The 26,375-nt window shown below is 43.0% G+C and overlaps 1 protein-coding gene across 1 annotated transcript in view; it reads right to left on the bottom strand.

Annotated features, from left to right (window-relative positions):
- Positions 1-25,939, bottom strand: part of LOC117827431 (disabled homolog 1-like) — an 87,146-nt gene extending 61,207 nt beyond the window's left edge. The window contains exons 1-2 of the mRNA XM_034704043.1: positions 25,696-25,939; positions 22,501-22,880 (exon numbers count right to left, since the gene is read on the bottom strand). The gene's annotated coding sequence lies outside the window, so the exon portion shown is untranslated. The remainder of the gene's footprint in view (positions 1-22,500; positions 22,881-25,695) is intronic.
- Between the last annotated feature and the right edge of the window lie 436 nt (positions 25,940-26,375).

The following is a 26,375-nucleotide window of genomic DNA, read 5'->3' as shown; positions in this document are numbered from 1 at the left end:
GTATCAGCTAAACATGGTTTTATACTCCAGCCCTTCAGCTCTCTTTATAGTTAAACAAGACGGATTCTGAATTGTAATAATTGGCTGAATATGGAGCTAGAAGCAGTGTCCAGCTAGCTTAGCTTACCATATAGACCAGGGGTTCCCAAAGTGTGGGTCAGGACCTCCTGGGGGGTCGCAAGACGCAAATGGGGGGTCATGAGATGTCCTCCAGAATGTTTGTTTTTTAAGTTATCTAAAAATAGTAAATTTTACCCATTTATAGTAAAAAATATCAACAATAATAGTAGCTAAACTTGAAATAAAATCTTGAAAATATAAAATGAAATGAGTTTTCTGCCTTTTTTTTGCCAGATGACTCCTAAGTTTAGGGTTAGTGAACAGTAAATTATCAAAAGCATCAGTAGCAGTAGGTTTATTCATAACAGCACAGGAAACACAGTCACATGATTATATAGGTAGGCTAATTTTCTGCAGCCTGAGGAGTTCAGAGCCCCTATACCATCTCTGATAGGGAAAAGTGGAGCAACATCCTGTTCTGCAATCCAGGCAACTGCAGCAGTAAGAGTGCATCAGTAAGTTACTGAGCACTACAAAGTAACTCAAACCATAAGTGATAATCGTACTCCGTGCACATGTTGTGACATTTACCTCATTTATTTTCAAAGATGTGTAAACTACAAAGCCCTCCGAAGAAGAAAAGCTGAATGAGAATAGAGAAGACAAGCAAACTTTTCTTGCAGAAGTCCTGATCACCTTATCGGGGAGGATTCTAATTCTAATTTTCAGAGCCACGCGTTCACTCTACACAATCCTTTACTTATCAGGAGTTATTTTGGGCCCAACTCTTTCTTGGCCAGCATCATTAAGTCCTCTGGTTGCTTTGTAACTTGACCTAATAAATAACCCTCACAATATAGCTAAGTGTTGTTTCTCATTTCAATGTTTGTATAGATCTTATTATTGATTGTAAAACAGAAAATACAAATATTCCACAACGCTTAAAGAGAAATGAGAGCACTCCTTTAAACCTCTCAGGGGGAGAGTGAAAAGTTCCTTTTCTTTGCTACTTTAACAGCTTGAGTTTTTGCCTCTGACACATTTGGTTGACACAAACCCTCCCGCTGCACTCTCAGCTTTAGATGCACCTGTCATGTTGATTACACTCCCAGCGGAGCGTGTGCATCATTCATTACCCAACAATGCACCACTATCTGAGCAATCTCCCTCTTTTTTCAAGCCAGGCAGCTGTGATCACCTCTGACCTGCCTGTGCCAGGGGCCACGTCTTCATTAATGAGCATACTGGATGTGATCAGGCCACCAGCAAAATGAGAACTCAAACTCAATCTCACACGCTCATTAAAACTACTTTTTATAAAAGATTCAGGCCACTCCAGCAATCGTGTGTCTAACGCTGAAACGCAACATTAATGTGAGTGTATAACCCCCTTGTTCGTTAGATGCATTATCTCAGAGCACTTGGGAAGTCTTTCGGGAGTTCAAGTCGAGGTAATGCAATATGATGAGAAGCAACAAATGTGACAATACAGCAGGCTTTCAGTGAGACAAAAAGCAAGAGGAAACACAAGCAAACCACCCAAAGGATTTTAGGGAGTGCAAAACAACCCGCAGCCAAAATGTTGTCCCTGCATTGTTGTAATTGTGTTGAGATAACATGAAAAAGAAATAACTTCACCACTTCCTCCATTTTACAATAATTGCACAAGGGGAAAAAGCATTACGGGCTTAATCGGATAAGATACAGCTCCCATACCCACTCGCCGCGTTAGCTGTCAGGAGCTAAATTAAGTGTCTTGATTCCACTGGGAGACCCAACAAAGAAGCCGTACTGGAGAAGTTAATGCTCTCGAGTGTTTCTGTTCAGCTCCATCTTAAGCCCCACAACTCACACTGGGCTGCAAAGAACTGTCCTGGGATGACAACTGGAAATCTTACTGTACATGTGTGTATGTGTGCACGTGTGTGCATGCGCGCGTGTGTGTGCAACACATGTGTCCTACAATTGAGCCAGAGAGTGCAGCTTAGGATCCGTTGCAGAACATCCGCTGTAAGGAGATTACCAATGGCAGTTTGGACGATTGGCAGAAGTTGCCAATGAACTTTGGCACGGATGTCAACAACGACGACCTTTGCTAATGTCTCGCCAGGCCACAAAATAAGCATCACATGTGGTCAAACAGGATGTATGTTAGCTTCATTATCTCACCAGCAGCTCGTTTCATGGCTGCTAGCTGCTTTGGTTCTGTTTTTTGTACAGTCAAAGTCAAGGCTATATTTCATCCAGGTCTACTCTTACATCAGCACTGAAGCAGAAAACACTGGGCATCATGATGGACATATGGTCTAGCAAGGAACTGAGCATCTGAGCTGGTCTTGTTGGCTCATGTTCAGGTTTACCCAAGGGGGGTTTGACTTTTGAAAGGTTAAAATCATAAAAAAGGATGGGGTTAAGCACCCAATTAGTAGCCCTTTGATAAAACAGACTATAGAAATGGCTCAAGGTTAGTAATTTGCCACTTTAGGTCTTTATTTTCCCTATTTCATAATAATGAAACGACTGAAAATTGAGCGAAAATGCTCCAATATGCAAATTTCCACAGTGCTGATTGGCTCCTGTAAGTATTAAATCTGAACCCACAGCCACGACACACCTCGTAAAGTTAATTCAAGCGAAATCTATGCATAAAACAGCATCATTAGCGCATGACATCCATCCATTCCCCAACGGTAAAATCCAAATGTGGGCGCAACTGCACCCGCTGACGCAGTTTGAACACCCCTCACACCCCCCTCAACCTCCCTCGCCAGGACGCTTCCACAATCAACAGGATTGTTTTGACTGTTTTGATGACCCTTGAACGTGAATGAGGACCAGAGGACCCTCTCCTCTGCAGGCCTTTGCTCCGGTTTGAGGCGGACTTCGGCTCAGCGCTGCCGGTCACGCCGGTGCCGCTGCGCCGCGCTGTGCGCTTCCATCAAACACACACACACACACACACGCACATGCACATCCATCCACAGGTACTCATCCTCCTCCGACACAGCCAGCTGAACATTTTCTAATCGTTTCTCAACTCAGATCAATACATTTACAGACATATGCGTCATCATCCAGTCATTCACCTCGCCTCAGAGCGCAACACGCAGAGGTTTGAAGATGACTTACTGCTGTTGCAGCAGGACAGCTCTTCATTTGAATATGTGGAGAGGGAGGGGGTGCAGACGTTGATGAAAAAGCTTTTTTTCTGACACTTGTATCTTTTGATGTCATGTTATAAGGCACTATATCCCACATATGTGAGCCAGGTATCGAAATGATGCCATAAAACGAGATGCCCATGACCAATTCGTGCGCAATTGAATGTGGGACAGCAGGTTATTTGACAGGCGACCGGCGTTTGCGCTTTAAAGGACGCAACATTCAAATCCATCACCGATGAGCTCGTTTCTCATCTAATTCCTTCCCTTTTTCACACACACGAGACTGTTGCTCATTCCAAAGCGGACTGTTCCGCAACCCATTTCCATTCAGCGGCCAACGCATCCTCTCCATAAATCCTGACATGTCGCTGAGCCGCCTCGCATCCTGATTCAGCTCCCCACTTTCACAGTTCTAAACACACCTTCATAGACAAGCCAAGAACTGAGGTGTCACTCACCTTTTCTGAGCGCGTGTGTCTCTGGAGTGTCCCATTTAGGCGTTTTAATCCACATCTGTGTCCCCTTCATTTGAGCGCTCTATCTTTTCCCCCCATTGAGAGAGAGAGGGAGAGAGAGGGAGAGAGAGAGAGAGGGAGGGAGAGAGAGAGAGGGAGGGAGCGTTCAAGAAAATCCATTTGTTAATTCCATTTCCCGGACACACAAGGTGAAATCACATTGCCTTGCTTTTTTTTTTCCTTACAAAAATTCTTCCATAATTTTAAGATCCTTAAACGCTCTATCTTCTTTTTTTTCCTCCCCTCTCTCTTCTCTCCGGCTCTGAAGTTGCCTGGTTACCCCTGTTTCTCATTCAAGGAGGCTGAAGGCTGCACACAGCGGCCAATCATAGCAGCAGCCGGAGAGATTAACTATTTCTTGGCTTCACTATTCTCAGACTCAGGCAAAGCAAAGCAAAAAAAAAAAAACGAGGAGAGTGGGCGGGGACAAGTGGGCCCCCGGTGACAGAAAGAGAAAAATTAAAATGCACAGAGAATAATGTAGAGAGAGAGAGGGGATCCGTTAGAGGGAGAATGTGAGGAGGAGGAGGAGGAGGAGGAGGAGGAGGAGGAGGGAGGGGGGAGGGGACGAAGAGGATTAAACATTTTTGAAAAAATAAAGGATGGAGGGAGAGGAGGAGGAGGGACCGGTTGCCACTTCTCACAACAACAAAGATGTAAGTGAAGGATATTCCAGCAAAACGTCCGTTCCTCCTCCTCCTCCTTCAGCCGGTCTTTAAGGAGCAAAGATCCGTCTCATTTCTGAAATCCCCAAAAAGCAATCCATCAGGGTAATTGATCGCCCCCTTTAACCAGCCATCCGTCAAATCTCCTCCCTCCTTTTCCTCCCTCCTCCCTCACCCCTGTCCCACTCTCAGCCCCTCATCATCAGCTGTATTGATTTCAATTTCCCCCCTCCAGCCAGGGTGAAAGGTGTAGGGGAGCGAGTCTGCTTCAATCTCTAATACGCCGGCACGTGGGTACATAATGACCCCCTACCTGCATGTGGGGGGGCTGCTACATCCAGGTCAAGCCCCCTGCCTCCCACACACACACACCTACTGCACAAAGGGCCTTGACCTTTGTGCACGGCTGCAGCCGGGCTTCAGAGCTGGCAGCCACGGGGTGCCATGCAGAAGTGCTGGTGCATTATGGGGGAACAGTGGGGGGTCTTGACAAGCCCGACAACAAGCTGCTCAAAGAGACAGGACTCAGGAGGGGTGAGGGTGGGTGGGTGCTGGTGGCAGTGGTGGTTGGTTACTGGTGGGGGGTGGTGACCCATGTGTGGGAGCGTTCATAAAACTGTCTGGGACATTCCAGCAGATAAAAGACAGCATGAAATATTTTTTGTTGCATCTTTAATGTCAACATTTGTGTTTCTAAAAGGCTTTTTTTATGCTCCACAGTGAAGATGTCACTCATATCTGATTCATGCGTTGCTGCGAAAACAGTTCACACACACAAACACTCACACGTTCAAAAAAAACTTTCCCTCTCTTTCATTTTTTGTGTTGTTTTTCAGTGAGAGTGTGATTGATGCATTTCTGGCTTCCCTCCATCTCAGAGATTACAAATGAAAACAACAGTGTTGGGGTCCCCCCCTCCCCCCCTGTTGGACGAGAGCTGTTTGTGTATGTGGGTGTACAGTTAGTGACACACATACACACTGCCAGTACACACACACTTAGCAGTTGATTGACGTGTAGCTCTTGGCTTGAGCACAGCTTAATCCCGCCGCTACAGATGGACTCAGTCTTCCTCTTTTTGTCTGGTGTCACAAGCAGTGGCATGTTATACATTTACACACACACACTCGCACGCACTCACACATGCACACACTCACATACACACACTGTAAAGTACCATGTACTTTTGTTTACAGTGGAGGGAGGCTGCTGTGGTGGTTCTAATCCCCCCTCTGTAACCCGCCATCCTTTGAGCGGCCACCCCTGCTACACACACACACGCACACGCACACACACGCACGCACGCATGCACGCACGCACGCACGCACATAAACACACATACACAATCACACACAGGCATCTACTCTTTGGTCATTAAAAAAACAAAGGAGGTCAGTGTCAGGCAGCTGGGTCCTACGAAGCGAGAGTTAATCCTCATTTTCGAGGCCTACAGACAAAAAGAAGCCTTGCTGATAAAATATTTCAGAGTTACACACGAACACATTGATGTAGTGCCACCTCGTTCAGCCAGCCACCTCCACAATAACACAAAACGTGTGTTGTTGTTGTTGTTGAGTCGCTCAGCTACAGTCGCGGGTTTCTGCAGTGAATTATTAGCATGAATTGAGAGAGGAGGGGGGAGTAAGATTAGACTTTTTTTCCTCCCCCTCCTTAATCGTATTCCACTTCTGCAAAGGCTTTGATTTCCATGTAGATGGAGCAGTGTTGATAACGACGAGGAACTGCCCCCGAGAAATGAGGCACAGAGATAAGATAAGACCCCGCAGATCCCCATCCAGACAAAAAAAAAAAAAAAAGACAAAGGGAAGAGTCATCACCCCACATGGCGGTTAATCTCCATTCAATCCGGAGATTAGCGCAGTCAAAAATTCTCATCGAATGATTAGTCATCTCCCAGAGGAGAGATTGTTAACTGATGCCCCCTCCCTTGCAAAATCCTGGACTGAAGCCTGATCAATAAGTAGTTCCTGGTTACAATGACAAACCGAGCAGCAGCTCTGTAATCACAACACAACATGTACTTTAACACGCTTATTTGACACGCATGAGATGCTGATATACCACAGTGTCTCCTTCTTCACATCAGCGCCTGTAGCAGAAAACTTGACCACTGACAAGGCCGCCCAGTGTTATTCTTCACCCAAGAAAACAACCACAGGGTGACCACGAGTGCTGTTTCCTCAGCTCCCTCTGGTTTCTATGCTAATGGAGTCTTTTAATCAAGTCTAATCGTATTGTCCTAGCAGCATGTTAGCGATTAGCATTCAGCGAAGGAAACCTGACATCGATAAATGACATGTGACCCTTGACCCTGACTGCTCCGGCTGCTGAAAAGTTCCTCTTCTTTTATCAGTCTCACCCCAGGCCTCTTCATATCCTGTAGCATCATTATCATGATGGACTCAGACACCAGCAGGTCTGAGGAACAGAGCCTGCTGAGGACAAAGAGAGGAGCACCAGAGGTAGACAAACCTGTTTGCAATGTGAGAGATAAGACAGGTCCAAAAGCTGATTGTCATGTGCCATTCACACATTCATTACCATGATAACTTTAAGCAGAAATGCACAGTAAAGAGCTCATATGATGATAGTTATTTATATGGATGAAGGAGATACAAAACTGCACTTAATACTTTAACACTGACAGTGTGTCAAATCACTAAAATGAAAAGGGGACCTTGTTGTGGAAAACTAACAGAGAATTACCTTCTGTCTTCGGTTCCCCCATGCCTTGTGTGGATGATCAGTATGTTAAGCTCATTGTTTTGTTTAATTTGCCTTGTTTTTGTTCATTGTCTTATTCCAACCCCAGATAATCCGGCATTAACTGTATGCCCAGCATCAAACAACAAGGAAGGCATGGTTTGAGATAAAGTGAGGAAATCTGTTTACAGGTTTCTGTGTTTCCCAAGCAGCACACTGTTCTTTTTTCTTTTTGGGGGGTGGGGGGTCTTTTACTCCTTTATTAGAGAAGAGTGGACAGTGGATAAAGCTGGAACAGAGACAGGGAATAGACATGGGGAAAAAGGGCCGCAGGCTGGAATTGAAACCTGGGCCGCCCACTTTATCAGTGCACGATCAAGCCATTAGGGCGATTTCAGAGCAATGCAGAAGTGCAACAAACTGCAGTTCCCCAAATGTCCACCGGAGGCTGGCTACAAAAGTGAGTCAATCACTATAAGTGCCAACATTAAGACGGCCATTTTTACAGCAGAAATAAACACGCTTACAACCGGGTACAGAAATATTTTTCTCTATACACACTGAATAGAGCATGTCAGTCAGGAGTTATGCATAATTAGGCCTAATTAAGGGTGTGGTTGATTTAACCAACATGTGCTAAAAACAGCTGCTTGTCAGGAGGCTTGTAGCCCGCCTCAACGCCACCTCTTTGTCCTTTTCTAGAGCTGTTTGAAGAAAGGTTGAGTCAGCACCTCTGATGTGATGATGTGACAGGTTAAAAAGCATTATATAAGTTATAAAGACTTTAAAAACAGTTTTCTAAGTTCATTTTAATAACAAAGCTAAAATCTACAATGGGGATAAAAACAAAATGGTTTCATAAGTTTTAGAGAGTGATTAAAAATCATCTAGAAACATTTAAGTCATTTGAAATGCATAAAATCAGTCAATAGTTAAAAACAAACAGTAATGACGCTAAGGGTGTTTAAATATACTGTTTTACTATGTTTTCTATTGTTTAAAAGTAAGATTTACATGTTGATCTGTGATCTGCTTAGTAGTCTGTGTCAGATATTCATCTGTGATCGATTGCTTCATTGCTTCGGTCTCCACCTGCAGAGCGGGGAGATTATTTCTGCATTCTATTAAACACTCTTGATGAGGAAACCCAACACGAGCACGCTTGTGATTATTGCTTCACTTTTTCAAGGGTGTAACAATGACATGTTTGAGCTTTATCATACTTCTATAGAAACAAATGGTTGTCGTCACTAAAACTAAACCCATGTGTTAACCAGTCTGTGTTTTTTTTCCTGCTCTTTGATTTTACCAATTTAGAACACCATTCAAAGGCTTTTATGTTCTCAGCAACCCAACATTGAATGTTTAGATTGTTTTCCTGGATCAATACACCAAAAGCCCCCACCTACATCAGAAATAACTCACTCACTGCTGTGGTGAACCTGCACCTGCACAAATTCAGGCTAGAAAGTTCCTTTGACTGAAGACATTCATACTCATTCACGGCTGATGACACTTTTATCATTAAAGCTGCATTGGAAGGCAATTTCAATTGCAAGGACAGCCCTTGCCATTCTCTTGCATATATAGGGAACATAGGACCTTGTAAACATTTGACCGTGAACATGGTTGGTTTTTTTTATAAATGGAGAAGTGTTTAGCAGCTGAAAAGAGAGATATTTCCCTCTTCAGTAGGTGCAGAGCAAAAAAAGAGGCATTAAGGGGATTAATTGTTAGCGTTATAAATTCATCAGGTGGTGTCAATACCTACTCACATTCACTGCCATGTATGTTTACATTTGGTAATCACCATCCACATGGCTCCCTTAATCTACAACTAAAACTGCTTAAAGCACCTTAAAGAACTTGGTGTAATTTGACACCCAATTGTTCATCCACTCAAACACCACTTGATCAGATGTGTTTTTTAAAAACAGAACACATGATTAGGATCAGGGTTTAAAAAAAGCAAACGTCTGTGATTGTGCAACATGTTTAGCTTTGCCATGTTTTTGTGTCTTATATCTTGCTGTTATTGTTGTGACTTGGCAGCCTCTTGAAACCACAACAACAGCTCATTAATATCATTTAACCACAGCAGCTGTTGTATCAAGGTCACAGAGGTCTGGAGAAAATCTTGCTCTGAAAATGAAGAGACAATCAGAGCATGGGCTTTCTGATACAGCTCAAAACACCTCTGCTTTGTTTCTGTTGTTTAAGAATAACAAGGCTCATGTGTCTCCCAACTAACCTTGTATGAAACTGAATGTCATTGTGTGTTGAAAGCCAAAACATTAGCAATGAGCTGCGGAGAAAGGAATTCATATAGTCAACCATTTGTAGCACATCTAATCATATTTTAAGCACATGTTTCATCTACCTTCAGTGTAAATAAAGCTGCATTCAAAAAGTCAACTCAGACGTCATTTCTGGTTAAATGATCCGCAGCAGAGCTGAGCTGAGAGAGGGCTGCTCATGGCTGAAGCTCAGGCTCTGAGTGTGACGTTTTATTAGCAGCTGATATTAAATCAAAAGAACAGGAAATAAAGCAGATGGACAATAACAGGTGCCAGTTTTCATTGGGGAGGGAACAGGCAATGGATTTATATCCATCTGCTTAACTCACAATGTGGTTACATTGCATCTGTACGCTATTTGGATACAGGATTGTGTACGGATCTACTGCCAGTTATTTGTAGTCTGAACATCTTGATTATTGTCTGCTGTAGAAATTTGGCAAACATGAGCTGTTTGCATCTTTTTTGTTTCTCCGTTCACGCCACATGTTATTTGATGATGCAAAATTTACACACATGCCTTCAATTCAATACAAGTGCATTGATTGTCATGAGTCAGTGGGTCATGCGTGTTGTAGATGACCTTTTTCACACATATTGACGATTTCATGACGATGTTGATGTCCCAACTCATCACATACGGTGGCTTGATTTCTTTAACATTACAATAACATGCTCCACAGGCCACTGTAGTATCACTTTGCCACATGCAGGGCAGTGCTATAATAATACATAATACAAATGTAAAAAAAAAAAAAAAAGCAGTCAAGTTGTTGATACTAAATATATGTGCTTTCTGTTGCTAGTTGGCTCACAACACTTGCGCCTCCCCTGGTATTCAATCTTAGGTCTGTTTCATATTTCTCTGTATGATTGATATATTAATTTATTCAAGGACATTTTACAAAGAAAATAACAATGGTAATGGAAAAACAAATAATTCCTGGCATTAGCAGCTCAAACCTGAACATTTCTACCTTTATAAAACAGAATGAGTTTCTCTTCCGCCACATTTGTTGACAAAGCTGATACAGGAAGTACCACCCCTTCTTGATTTTGATTAGTTAGTGAGGGAGAAGAGACACTGGCAAGAGCAGCAGTGTTCCAAAACTTGAAATATTTGCAGCTGGGTTCAAAATTGCCTAGCCAATGACATTTTAGAGTTTAGTAGTGTTGTAGTCAAGACCACGTTAACCGAGACTAGAGTGCACCGAGACCAAGACAAGACCAAGACATTTAGGGATCGAGACCGAGTCAAGACCAAGACCAAGGCAGGGCAAGACCAAGACAAGACCAAGACCATATATATCAATGAAAAATAAGTATGAGAGTTAACAAAATAAAAGACTTAAGTTTATTTTATTTAAGTTTTCTTTGAACACTACTAGTTTTGGTTTTGTCTTTGTTGCCTTTCTTTTGACTCCTTAAGTTTTGTTTTTTTCTCTTATCACAGTAAAGAAAGGGAGAGTGCATCAGTGGTGGTCTCGACCGGTCTTGATATAAAATACGGAGTCCGCCCAGTCCGAGACCAAGACAAGAATGAGTAAAAATGCTTTCTATTCCAAGATGGGACCTGAAATAAGCGCCCTCGAGACTGGTCTTGAGACCAAGACCGGACTCGGGTACTACAACACTAGAGTTTAGGGCACTGAACTCTGAAAATGGTGAACTTCATAGGTTGTTTAGAAGATAGGCACTGCCAGTGTTAGAACATGCTGTTAGTATACAGTTTTTGTCATTAAAATTGAACAACAATCCTCTCGATTAGAGTCTCTCTTAGTTTGACACCATAGTTAACCAAGACCACCAACCCAAGAGGACTTCTATGCTTTTCTTACTTCAGTTCCTGACTTAATTACAAATAAAAACATAACAAGCTAGAGGACAGCATTTACAATTTATCCACCTCCTCCTAAAAAGCTATTCCACCCAGGAGTTTTTATCACTTCTCTCTTAAACTAACCAACAGGTTTGTCCCCCGTCTCCATTTAATGTCAGTCTTAATGCTCACTTATATGAGTGAAGAAGTGATAACAGTGAGGGGACAATGTTTCTGCAAAACTTGAGCAAACAGCAGCATATACGGGTCCCCATGGAAACACTACTCTTTGGTTATGTCCGGTTTATCAAAGAGGCTCTTTCTTTTAGCAAGTGCACTGAGTATTTAGAAGTCCCAGCACACACACACACACACACACACACACACACACACACACACACACACACACACACACACACACACACGCACACGCACACGCACACACACACACTCACACTCACACAAGTTTTGTATGCGCCCTTTCCACCCACATATCACTGAGCTCTTGTTGTCACAGAGGCCTGATGACAAAGCCTTGGTGACAGTATGTGATTTATTGTGTCAGAAACAGAAAGTAAAAGAGGGTAATTGAGGGGTAAGTGGGAAGGAAACAAAGTTTGCAGGTGTCAGCGTAACTTTGTCTGCCATCACACGACTATGATGAATTTATTCATGGGTGGGTGACACTGCCAAGTCAAGGACAAACACCATATAATTACCCCATAAATTTAGGAAGCGATTAATTCTAAATTTCAGCTACTTAATTAAAATATGCAAATAGACGACAGCAATTGTCAAAAATGCAACACACTGAGAAGGGTAACAAAGTTTGACGAGAGTTCAGGCGCTCTTTAACATCAGCTGCTTTAAAAAAGGAGCCATGAACCACACACAGATATCACAGACACACACTCTCCCACTGCATCTGGCTCCGTTGCACATTTGCGCCATTGCGCATCGCTGATTTCCTGAGCACATTTGGGTCCAACAGTGGTGACTCAAGCAAGCTGACTCCTTCAAAGCAGAAGAAGAGTTGGAGAGCCATTACAGATTTAATTGGATTTCATTTCAACCATGTGAGTGGAAAAAGACTTGTCACCACTCTGAAGAAAATGGAGCCAAAACACAATCAATGTACTTACCGCACCACATAGAGGGGCTGTGTTTGTGTATATGTATAGATGTGTGCTTCACCCTATGCGCCTCCACGAGTGTGAGGGTGTTTTGCAGTGTGTTGCTCCAGGCATGTGTTGCTCTGCACATCTCAATGCATAAAATCCCAAGACGCATACACACAAGTGTCAAATGAATCCAGAGGAGAAGAGAGAATGGGTTTTCACGATGCTCTTTGAAACGACACAGAAGAGAGGGGAGAAAACTGTGAGAGTAAGTGCAAGACAGGAGGGAACCACAGCTTCAGCCATGCCTCTCCATTTTCAGAAAATGAGCATCACAAATTGTTAACTCTGACACTGCTGCACAGAAAAAACATCCAGTCTGACGATGGAGACCAGAAGCTGAGAAAACAAGGCAATCAGACTCGCTGCTGTGTAATGGCACGAAGATAGAAGCATGGTTTGCATGTAACAGCTCTCTCTCTTTGGTTTTACTGGGTAGCAAAAGCCCTGGTAACACATATTCTTCTCACATGACTCTCCTGGGGACATGGCTGTATAGGCCTCAAGAAACATTTACACTGGAAGACCCTACAGGTCATCCAAGACAGCCAATCAGTGACAAGAGCTTCAACACCTAAAGACACAACAGGAGCTCTTCAACAAAGGAGCTTCTTCACCACCTCAGCAACCTTGGCCTGTAGAGCTGTAAGGTAGGGCCTCCACCAAACTCCCTCCTCTCCAGAAGATGTGTTGGTTGGATTCAGAATTCAAGTTATTTTCTTTTACTGATATAGTTTGGATCAGCTATTCTCCACCCCTGCAAAAAACTACTTGAGTCAATCTCCATTCACTCCTGATGAGATGCCTGATTGTTCTCCAGAACTTCCTTCTGGTCCACCAAAAGTCCTTCTCCAAAGCCTTCACAGACTCCTCCCACATCCAGGTTTCTGCCTCCACAACCCTCCCAACAACCTGGTACCGGTCTGGTGCTTCTGTGCATCTCTAGGCTAGCCATTCACGAAAGGCCTCCTCCTTCTTCTTCTTTTACCACTTGGGTCCACTGAACGTATTCTAGGGGGCCACCATTAAAGACATCAGTGGTTTTCTTGCCACAACTCCTGGCAGCTGCTTTCACAATGGAGGCTGGGGCGAAAGGTCAACTCAGATGTCATGCTCCCAACCTCCCTGAGATTACAAGAGAAATTCTTCTATAGGTGGGAATTGAGGACCTGCCGGACAAGGGCTTCCACCAGATATCCTGGTTCACCATCACTACATTTGATTCTCCAGATCTCTTTCCTGCCATCTGATTTGACTGATCACTGATAAGGTGACTGCTCTGCTCTTCTCTACACTCAAGTGTCAGAGAACTTCAGCTGCAGATCTGATGTTCAGTCAACAAAATGTATCACGAACGTCTAGGGTGTTAGACAGTAGAATAAAAGAACACCTGTCTGTTTAAGATCAGGAAGGTTGTTCCTCCCAAACACTCCCTCTAGGTATCTCCATCATTGCCCATGTGGGTGTTGAGGTACTCCAGTAGAGCTACAGTCCTTGGACAGAACCTCTTTGAGAACCCAATAACCCAAAAGGTTACACAGAACTGCTGTTTGTTGCATTCAAAGCATTCCTCTCCATTTTCTGCTGTCGCTGGGAAATTATCCTCTTGTTCACCTTGTGAATGCTTGTGTGTATCTCCACACTTGACTGGCCCTGCTTTCCCTGGGCAACTCTGGAAAAGGAGAGGGAGTCCAGAACCTCTCCAGGAGTGGAGATCCGCTTGAGGCTGGCTCCGGAAGTACCGGAAACCACATACACACCAATTAAAAAAAATCTGATCTTCAAAGTAGAAATAAACATGTTTACAGCCTGGTACAAAAGACGAGTGTAGTCTGGATAGCTCATTTCTCGATCGGCACACACTGTACCGTGGGTGAATTTCGAAGATATTTAGATTACGATTCTTCCAATGAGAGGCACAGCTGACTTGATTGACAGGCGGGAACACTGTAGCTGTTGGCTAGGAGGCTCAAAGCCCGTATCTTTGCGTCACAATCGCTCGACAGCAGCAATATGGCTCCCGCCGACGATTGGTCTCAAAGCAGCAGAGCTTCAGAAACAGATGGGTGACGTCACGGATATCACGTCCATATTTTATACAGTCTATGGTCTGGGCATAAGCTCAGCTATATCAATTTGGTAACATTTCACCTCCCATACCATCTCTGGTTTCTTTTAATAATAATAATAATTCATAGAATTTATATAGCGCTTTTCTTAGTACTCAAAGTCGCTTTTCCAGTATTAAGGTGTAATTCCTTATTCCATGAGCCAGGTCTGAGGCCTCTGACCTCACCCGCAACCCAGCATCCAATGCACCCAACTTCCATACCTGTTGCTGCAAGTGGAAGACTCAAAGCACTGTGTGTCAAGTGATTGGTAGTCAGTAGGAGGAATAGCACAGTTGTAAAAAAAACTATTCTTGTTAAGGCATGTAAAAAGAGTGGAGCATGGAGACTACTCCTCTTTTTTCTCTTCCAAATTGCCTCAGTTTTAGTATATTTTGTGACTATCTTGGCTTCAAAGCAGGAGTCTGCCATACTTACATCACTAACATTCTTGAGACAGCAGAAGAAGCTTTGTAAACAAGTCAAATTTTCCCATTTCGAGCCACCCGCATTCACTTTTCTTAAGGAAAACAAGATGTTAAGACTCAATCCTAGATAAATGACGAGCTGAGGTGGGTATATTTCGTAGCGCACCACAAAAGTGGAGCTCCAGAAGGGAAGTTGAGGCGAGGGAGGAGGAGGAAGCCAGGGAGCATTTGATTCTCCATCAATGCTTTCAAATGCCTTCAGACCTCCTGTTCACAGCCCTGACAGACACACCTACATACACATCTCGCACCATCACTCTCCCGTCCCCATGCAGACAGATGGGTGCAGCTGCAGCACACACTCTCCATGTCTTACTGACATATATATTTAACCACCCACACATACTTCACATGACACACAGGCAGGAAGGATGCAAATGGAGGCACACTGACACACACACAAGCAGGTAGGCTTTTCCACACGTGATGGGCTGCCCTGAGATATTCAGCAGAGATTTGGGAGTTTAACTCACACAGGAGCTCAGATTTAAGGCTTTGATTGTCATAGAGATGCCAACTACGGGCTATTTAGAAGCTGGAGGCTGCTTTCCACAAAGACACAATATCCCCTGCTTCTCTGACATCTGGATTCTGGGTTTCCCCCTCCTCCCATTACATCCTCATCTCCATCCTAAATGTGCCAACCTTTTGTTTGGAGAGTTTTTATCTGGCACAATATGAAGCTGCACAATACACAGAAATGATAATAAGGCTCCTCTTCTGATATTTTGAGGCTCTGACCCAGTTTTGATTTGTTCCACCGGGGGTTCACGTTACTGTGATACATCGCTTCAGAACACAACTCTGGATCCTAATAAACAGCGATTCTGCTCCATAATTACAGCAGAAACTTTCCCCAGCACAAACAGGGGGGGTGTTTGAAGACGAATAGATAGATTTAATGAAACGTAAGATGGCCGGCCAAGTGTGATATTTACTTGGAATGGAAACAAATGCAGGTATACGAGGCATGGAGCCAGATTGGGAGCTACATGTGTGAGAGACAAGATCTGAGGAAAGCAGTGAGTGACAGAAGAGAGACGACAATGAGCGTCGAATGAAACCAGATACAGAAAGAGCCAGATGGAGGTTTGAATATTCTGTGATCCTTCTGCATGTACTGTAGCATGTCGCGTGTTGCAGTTGTCGCCATAACCCACCCAGTGAAGAATGAGGCAGATGTGTAATGGTGTAGGAGAAGGACTCAAATGTCAGTAGGTAATAGGCAGCCTGTTATATTAATCACAGTCAGGGGCCTCCTTAAGACACCGACATCCTTGGGGAGGAGTGTCATAAAAAATAACGCAGTAAAGAGAACTGTGCAGCAATGCTGCATGAAAAATGCCCTCCATCTGCAGTGACTCAGCCACTGAGTCCAAGGTAGAGACGAATATGTTTGCCCTCTCTCTCTCTCTTTCTTTCTCCTCTCATCTCTTCGCTATCTCTCCCTCTGTCTGTCTCGCTCTGCACACACGCTTCGGTTCATGGACTCATCAACGCGCACACACATGCGTAGACTCGACTCTGAGAAACAGGAGCAGAAAAGGGAGACACTTGCTTTTGATCTAGGGCCTGCTTACATTCATCAGGTTCTGTGTACATACGATTTCAGTCATTATCCCTAAATAGACACATGATATTCACGCACGCTTGCTCAAACAATCACCACTGTCTTTTCTTTTCTAAATCAAACAGCTCCATGCAGGCATTTTCTTCTTCTCCTACCCCCCTCCAGTTGACTAATCTGTTAATTCTACATTCCCTGGGTGAGGCACACAATAAGGACGATGGGCCTCACCGTTAAAACCCCTGGCTATCGCATCTACACGGTGAGACTGTCCATTGTTACGGGGCTTTCTAATGTAAATAGGCGGTGTAAACAACAATCACTACATGCTACTGTCCTAGATAGATACTACTGTGCTCTGCAACACAATTAAGCACAAAGACATATTTATGCATGACTGAGTACTCTCACATTCGTACTCCGCAGCACAACGTAGAGAGGACAAGGACAGATCATGCATAAGCAAGCATGAACTGCTCCACTGTACACCATTCAGTCCTCTTTTGATGCTGTAAAACAGAATCTGAACTGTGGGCAAGGGGATATAGGACAGTATTTTTTAACAATAAGCGCTTCAATTTCTTCAGGGGTTGTGGAACTTTAAAGAAATGCTCACTAAAGGTGTATCACTGGCTCTTTATAAAAGGTGAATGTATAGCCTCTGGTTGCGAAATGTAAGCCACTGCAGAAGTGCCCTACACTGGATTTGCTTTTCGTTGCTTTCAGGGGGAGAATCCAAATGGTTGAAGCCACTGACTATCTAAAACAGGGGTTCCCAAACTTTTCAGCCCGCGACCCCCAAAATATAGGTGCCAAAGACTCGGGATCCCCACTGTCCCTCAAAGTGATTTAATGTGGCTTTATTTAGCTGGTTTGCAGAAAATTACCCTACCTATATGAGAATGTGGCTGTCTTTCCTGTGCTGTTATGAATTAACCTACTGTTACTGATGCTTTTGATAATCAACTGTTCACTAAACCTAAACATAGGAGTCATCTGGCAAAAAGAAAGGCAGAAAACTCATTACATTTTCTATTTTCATGGTTTTATTTCAAGGTTAGCTACTATTCTTGTCGATATTTTTTACTATAATGGGTAAAATATAGGCCGACTACTTACAAAAAATAAAAATTCTGGAAGACCTCTCACGACCCCCCATTTGTGTCTCGTGACCCCCCCAGGGGGTCCCAACCCCCACTTTGGGAACCGAAGCCACCTGGCAAACAGCTACCGCACACACACCTGTCAGTCAAATCAGCCCCGTCCCTAATTATCCACAGTATTGCATAGCTCTTAGCTGTGAGATAATCAAAATGAGTGAATTATATATTTTAAAAAAAATGTACAAGAAAAGATATGAGCTTATTTTACAAACCATGTTTGTACCTGGCTGTAAACGTGTTGATACTGTTGTAAAAATGGGCGATTAATATGGCCTCCAGCTTAGATTCCTTGACTGTTTGAGCCGGCATCTGATGGATACTTGACTTCAAGTTTTTTTTTTACTTCTGCACTGGCTTTTCAACAGGTTGGCAATTGGTTACAACAAGAAATACATATGTATGTTATATAACCATCACTGTTTATTACTTAAGCTATTATTTTTTAGATGGTAAATGGACTGTGTTTATAGCCCAGGCATGTCCGAAGTACTGCCCAGGGTCCAATCGCGGCCCAAGGTCCATTTATTTATGGCCCCAAGCTTCCATCTTAGAACATGTTATTAATAGCAAAGAAATTAATCACATTCTGAATCATCAGCACTGGGAATTCTGCAAGATAGCAATAAAGAAGTAACACAAGAACTCTTAAAGTTGACAGGTTTTCAAATGAATGTTTGTATCATAATGTTCTTGATGAACACTAAACGTTCAGAAGACACAAAAGAGGACACAAGACAAGCAGAAAAGGCTACATTTGGTGACTAAAAGTTGTTCAAAATGGATTATTTAGTTCTGAAAAATGTTGTTTGCTGATCATAAAAGTCTTAAAAACAACATGAAAAAGAAGTGTGATGGATATCCAGATCCTGATCCTGCCATGTAAAAATAACGAGACAATATTTTTCCCAAATTGCCCGACCCTAATGAAAAACATTTTCCTCAAGAATATAAAGTTTGCCAATGTTTATGTGGCTTGTGAAGAACTAAGGATTACCTAATTACTGATTTACTGAGGGGAAAAAATATTAAATAGATTTCATATATAATTTTTTATTATAAGTCTCAGTAGGAGCTACTGGCCCTGAGGTATTTTGACAGCATCAAATGTGGCCCTCTTTGAAAAAAGTTTGGACACCCCTGACACAATCCTTTCTCTAGTCTTCTGAACACTCAAAGTGCGTTTACATTACACGTCACATTCACACACCGATGATACAGCCACCGGAGGCAGTTTGGTCAAGTGTCTTGCTTAAGGACATGCTAGCATTTGGACAGTGGGACCTGAAATCAAACACCCAACCTTCCGATTATGAGATGACCAATACTTCTACTGAGCCACAGCTGCCCCATAAACTTTATTATGGGCTTAATTGATAGCCTCAAGTTAAAGTCAATACAGCCTTATATACAAGCTACTTAAAAATGCTGCGGCTGACCTCTAAATATAAAAATATTATGGGGTCCACCCATACCTCTAATCTTGCAACAAATCAACAATTTGGACTACGACGAAGGCCTTTCTGATATTTTCACCCATCCACATACTGATAACTTTTTAAGAAGTAAAGAAAAAAGTTTAAAGATTAAACACTGAACTGAAAAAAGCTTGAATAAAATATGATTAATTCTGGTTCCAAAAGAAAACATGGTGGCTGCAGCAGATCTGTTGGCTTAAATTCGGTACTCACAAACAAATGCTTGACTCCACAGTGGCTGCATACATTTCTTTTTTACTGTCATTGAAATAAATTCCTGTGTTTATGAAACTATTGAAATCTTACAAGAAGAGGAAGGATGCATTTCTTTCTCTGTGCTCATGTAGTTTGGATGTCTTTGTTCCCAGAATCAAATTCATTGCTCTTGCATACCTTGCTGAGATAAGACTGCTGTGGATATTTGTTTTAAACGTCTTCAGCTGACACTGAAAGAGAGACTCCTTGTTTAAAAACTCACGTGGCATTAAAGATCCACTCATATTGCCTTTCAAAGGTGACCCTTTAGAATAATTTTCCTTACTGTAGATTAAATCCTGTTTAATGATCATACATCAACATTAATCCAGTTTCTGGTCACATTAAACACGTCTGTTCTGCTTTTACTGCTCTGTGTCTTCATCTCATCATAATCACAATAAGAGCGATCCTCCACATCACCAGTGTCAGACACACTTTCATTTCAGTATGTAGGCCATCATTGCATCATTTATGATCATATTTTTGTTCTACTGACTGAGTCTTACATAACTTAAAACGGGGACTCACGTGCGCACATGCAGTCGATTTAAGTCTGCAGGAGATCCCACCGTCACAGGATCCTGGTGTCCTTTGGAGTGCCAGCATATAGGCTTATGTGTCAGGCGTTATGATTTGTCAGATGCCACATTCACATCATATCTTTGAGATGGTAATCATGAGCAAGGAGGAGAAACTGTTCATGCCTGGATCCAAGATTTGATCTAGGATCTGAATATCAGGAATTTCTAAGTCTATGAATATGTGGCAGATACATCCAAAGAATCAAATACTAGCCGCTGTGCGATTTGGAACTGGGTTTACCTATTTAATACTTCTACATAGATAATTTTAATGTCATAAGGAAATGTCTTTTCAAGTCTCTATAAACATTGACATTATGTGAAACTGAATAATCCAATCATTACAAGGAAAACCAGTGTATGATTACACACGCATCCTGCTTTATTACAGTTTAATTCCTTCATGGGTTTGTTACTGAGGGTTAAATATGTCTATATCACACTTCCTTTTATCAACACTGATCAGGATCTTAAGATGGGCTGAGGTGTTATGTTGATTTTGGTGACCATCCACATTAGCATGCAGAAACACAGTAAGAGCTGGCATTGGCTTGCAGTTTGAATGATGTCTAGAGGTCTTAGTTTCAAATATATTAAATCCTAGAAACATGAAAAGGTGTTGCAGCTAGGTGTCATATATTATCTAATAAGTGGACTATAAATTTGGGTTGTTATGACATGAAATGATGAAGTTTCAGCATGATGAGCAGCTCTAAAAGTGTTATGGATAAAACTCTTATCTCACCAGAGTTCATTTTGGCAGCTATTTGAGATTTAGTCATAGTCCTGAAATGAAAATGTTCATAAATTTTAGTCACTCTTGATAATGTCTTCTATCCTCTCACTAATATCACACAGATCTGAAAGATGTTTACCTTGTAGTGGTGGTTCATCGCTTCTCATACAGCTCCACAAACCACAGTACTCCCCCGTACTTCTGTTGCGAAATTGCACAGGCCAGCTTTACTACATCATCATTTACAGATTGTAATGAGTCCATAGTGCAAAACAGAAAACTGTAACCAAAACACAGCAGAAACTGAGAGCTCTCTCATTGATCCTTTGCATGCTGCAGGAGGGTCATAAAAAGTTAACAAAGCCTGTTGGATGGAAAATTAGTACCTGCTCACAAGTGCAGATGAGTAATCAACATTTTTGTTCTCTAAAAAATCATTAAGAATACCTGCAAAAACAAACTTGTATCTTGAGTTAAAATCATGACATCCATAGAGGTATAGCTTACTCAGACACTCATCACATATCCACAAAGATGCAGAGACTAATGCAAATGATCCTGCACTAGAATAAATCATTTTTCTCTTTCGGTGGCACACTGACACCCTTGTTGACACAAAAATAAATCCACTGTCAAGCACCTCTTGCTGACACACAAACACACATAGACAAGTCAGACGCAGAGAGAGCATGACAGCTTCTGCTGCGGCCTCACTCATCCGTGTCCGCTCTGATGCAGATGTGCTCTCTACCTCGTTAACCCCGACCAATGGGAGCTACCCGCGCACAGCTGTGCAGCTGACATGCCGCTCTGCCTCACCAGACTGTGGTGCTGGCACGAGGAAACCCACTGGCACCAAGTCAACACACACTTGGACACGTGTACGTACACATACAGTACACACCAACGTACACACACACATGACTGGAGAGTGTGGAGACATGACTGTGTTTTTAAGCAGCATCTCTCTGCACAGAGAGCTGGCTTGTATAACACAGAGTCACCTTGTTCAAGGCCAGAAAATAATAGGTAATCTATTGACAGGGGCGGGTTCCTTTACTATATTCAATTACACTTTGTGAGGGGGCTTGAAGAAATTTATATCCATTCCTTTAATGCTCACAGCGGCTCTGCATCCTGTGGGGCTGCAACTCCTTCCACCACCCGCTTTACGGTAACCATAGCAACAACTTGGGGCTACCAGGGCTTGGTGGGTGGGTCAGGGGTCGAGTTCTGTTCAGTGGAGAAATCAAATCTGCTCTTTGCTTTGACAGCAGCTGTGAAGATTGATGTCCAGCAGGAGAGGAGTCTGTGGAGCGAGTTGCTTTGGGGTTTTTCTTTTTTTCCTTTTTTTTGGCTGCTCTGACCCGATCTGAAATCTGCTGCCCACACCCACTGTGACCAAGTCCCTATCTGACTGATGCAGAGACTTTCCTTTCTGCTGAATCAAGATGTTTTTATCTGCCTGCGTGAATGCCCCGAAAACATCAGAGGATCTGAAATGTTGGATTTATTCCAGGCTACGCTCGGTCAATCAGTTTGCAGTCTGTTGATTTGTCTCTTTTTGCCTTTTTTTTTGCTTTCACATCAGAAGCGAGCCCACAGGTGGTCGCTTACTTTATCGTAGCCATGGCAACTGCCCACGGAAAGCCAAGAGTGTTTGATGGAGGAGAAGAAAAAAAAAAAAGAAGCCTTCACTTACCTTTAGAGGGGCAGCTCCTTGGATGAGTGTGGGTGGTTTCTGTTTTTCCTGAGTGTTTTAGGATCTGGCGGACCTCTGACTCAGAACAAAATGGACTCTGTCGCGGCGGACCCCAGTCAGCCCAGGTGGGTGCACATTCATTCCCCAAAGGCAAGTCCACAGATGGGCTGAGCCAAGAGTGGGTTGAGTTGTGGGTGGTTGGAGGGAAGTGGGCACAGTCCTGGCACGGAGGAGCTGAGCCATCTGCTTGTCAGGACTGCTCCCTTTCAGACCCCTGCTCCAGCTCTCCGATGTTCCCGCCACAGATGGACAGCCTTAGAAAGGTGCGAGTCATGCCGCGGCTGCATCATAATGACACTTCAAGGGGACGTTATGTCCAGCTATTAGAGCAGAGAAAAGAGGGTGGAGGTCAATCTGTTATAAATTTCAAAACAAGCAGCCACAATCCGGGCTGAGAAGTGAAGCCAAAGAAGAAGTGCAAAAGCTGTGATTCCTTGAGTGTCCACTTGAGGCTGGCTCCAAAACTCAGTCAGTTCCCACTGGACCCCATTTCAAAATGTACAACTTTGCAACACGAGTTAAAGTGTTTACAGTCAGGTTAAAAAACTGGTTTAGTCTCCATAGAAGGTGGAACAAATCATCATACAGCAACTTAATCTGACTGTTCTGGTGAAACAACTATTGATGCACCGGTGCTAAATACTGATATCCTAATATTTTAAAATAGCGCTCAGAGTAAATTTGCAGTGCCAATTTGACTCAGTGTCACTTCTTCATGACTCCCTACAGTGGCACCAATGACATGAGTGGACGGTGACCTGGATGGAAGTCAGTTGGCCAAAGAAGAAGTCAACAGTGGCAAAATAGCAGAAGACGATGGAAGGATAATGTCGGACAGCAGTGAAAAGAAGGGAAGAGATGACTTTCCCACTTTCAAAACCGAAAGAAGAAATCAATAAAAGGATAACCAGCAGATAGCTATACATTATCTTTTACCTGTAGTGTATCATATTGTATCATATCATCCAGAGTCACCTGGCGATTCCCACCACCGGTCTCTATAGCCCCTGTGATAGGTTGGCGACCTGTCCAGGGCGTACCCTGCCTTCCGCCCACAGCCTGGGATAGGCTCCAGCCCCCCGTGACCCCTAACAGGATTAAGCGGGCAAGATAATGGATGGATGGATGATCTCTATAGCTAAGTTTTTTTTATGTATGATGCATGTGCAGGCGCTACATTCTTTTATATAACACATCCATTTGAATATAACTATGCACCAAAACATATGCAAGATTGTCTGACAGGTAGAAATCTAGAATTGTCATGTTGGCTCTAAATAGCAGGCTTGGCTAATTAGTTACTTAATTACGTATTATGAACAAACTACATAGCTTATGTCTTATCATACCGGCTCATTAGCTCCTTCAGAGATTGCTTGACGTTGATTTATTTGTGGTGACCACTATTCAGAAGTCAAGACTGTTTAAGAGATGACAGACTAGACCGGTTATTTTAAGAGCTATGGTATGTGTCATTCACCTGGAGCTCTGAGTGAGTGAGGGAGTGAGTGAGTCTGCAGTGTAGCTCCAGCTCTCTTTCCTCCTTCAGCCTTTAAATAAAACTTTTCAGCCACCACCATAGATAGGATCTCATTCAGGTAACATGCTTATTCACAAGCAAATGAATAAGCAATTGGCAAATATGAGTTGTAATAACTAAGCGTTGGCTAACACCTCTCATCAAAATGTGGTCACTACAAGCAACAGAAAACCAAATGATTTGAACAGGTTGAACTGGATTAAGATGTAAAGAAAGGACAATTCACTAACCAATATGTGTACTGAACATGTGTGACTACCAGATATCAAATGTTACAACCTACAACCCCTTGTCCTACAACCAGCGCGCCCACACAGCTCCACCACCTCCTCTGTTCTCCTTTTGTCCTCGTTTCCTTCCTCCAACACCCCTGCCTTCCTGTGTCATTTCCCTTTTCTATTCTCTCTTGTATATTCCCACGTATTTACGCATATTTGCCATCTTTAACCACACACCGCGCTATTCATTTTCTCACCTAGGCATCCCCTTTTTGTGTCTCCGTAGCCTTCTCTCTTTTATCTCTTGTCATCGTCACCTTTTCTCCATCACATCATCTCTCTCTGACCTTTTTCCCCCCACCGTCTCTCCCTCTACGCTCCTCGTGCCTTGTCACTAATCCGTTGGGATGCAGTGCAGCATCTCTGCCGGGGTTTTTCTGGAAGTGGATTTGTAAGAGAAACACCAGTAAGCCTCTCTCTCCCCCTGTCTTAATGGCAGATTAGTGCCTTGCTCCAGCATTAAGTCGACAAACACACAGAAGCCGTGGTGGAGCCTCGCAGGCAGGTACAGGAGGAAGGTGGAGCCGCTCGAGGAGAGACTTGACATCCGACAGGAAAGTGGAGCAAGAATCAGGCGCAAAAAAAAATAAAGAGGAGGGGGGAGGATGATCATCATAAAGTAAACATAAGCTGCTTAATGTACCCTCTGCTAATTCAATTTTTCACAGGAGAAAAAACAGGTATGGTGAAAAAGACACATGAACCCCTTCATGTTTACCTTTTCACATAGATGTTGTAATGTGCTTGAGGTTAACCTTTTTCCAGACATTGGGTTTGATTGTGGCTCACATTCGTGGTTTATTTTTGTCCTCTGTGCAGCAAATATAGACCATGTTTGCAGTTGATCTCATACAGAATGTACGGCATGTTTTTGAAGGAAAAGGTAAAAAGTAGGGAAAAAATGACATCTCAAAAATGATTTCTGCTTCCCTTTTTTAAAATCACAAAATGTTTTTCATGAAATCAAATCATTTATTTTTAAAAATTCCTTCTGAAGAAGTTCTGAGTTATATTTAACAGTGTTCATCGCACTGTTACCTGCAGTGTGAATCAAAGAGGGTGTTTTATTTGTCCCTCTGTTTCATCTTAACCCAGCTGGCACAGCTTTAAGAGTCAGAGACTGGGCAGCTAAGCTGGTGATACTGGATACCTATCTTGATGAAAATGAAAACACAGGTAAATGCTGCTTATTTGGACCAAGCTGTAACGGGTGGTGTTAGGAGCCAAAAGCAGCACAGGAAAACAGAAAAATGCAAGTTGTTTCTATTTATTGTCAAAACACTCACACAACAATACAAAAAAACTTGGCAACAGTACCGTGGGGGGGAAAGCAGAGAACATCATCAAGGAGGCAGCAGGGTCAGAATCAGGTATCAGTCCGTAATAAAACACAATCCAAGTAGGGATAAGGCAGAAGACAGGTCGAAGACAGGCCGGGGGTCAGAACCAGAAAATCAAATCAAGAAAGAGTGCTGGAAAGTCTTGCATGAGAGCTGAGAACAATCTGGCAAAGAGTTGGTGGACAAGGGAGGTTTAAATACTGGCTTGATGAAGATGAGTTGCAGCTGGGTGCTCAGGTGAACTGAGTTGCTTGGCGTGGTGGGCGTGGCCGACAGGCAAGGAGCAGCAGAGGAGAGGTGAGTGGAAAAATACTGAGAACCAAGAGCAGAGTTGTGACACCAAGCCATGCTAGCTGTTTCTCTTTTTCCAACCTATGTCTTGAAAACATGCTCTCCCTTCCCTCTTTCCAATCTTAGTGGAAAGATAAGCTAACCAGCTGCTGGTGGCAGCTCCATATTTTCTATTCAAATTAAGCTTGGCTTCCAACTTCTAAACCAACACTTCTGGCAAACATACAGGAGGTAAGTGAAATACAAATGAAAGTACAGGAAACTTCTCAAAAACGGAAACAAGGTGAGGAGCTTTTTAGATTAGCAACATGTGGAAGAGCTTGTTCACTGTCATACAGCGCAGATTTGGACATCTTTACTAGGAGA

The sequence above is a fragment of the Notolabrus celidotus genome, chromosome 15 (assembly GCF_009762535.1).
Source record: "Notolabrus celidotus isolate fNotCel1 chromosome 15, fNotCel1.pri, whole genome shotgun sequence".
In the NCBI taxonomy this organism is placed as follows: Eukaryota; Metazoa; Chordata; class Actinopteri; order Labriformes; family Labridae; genus Notolabrus; species Notolabrus celidotus.
Note: the sequence above shows the minus strand (reverse complement) of the source record. Positions and strands in the feature narration are given on the sequence as shown.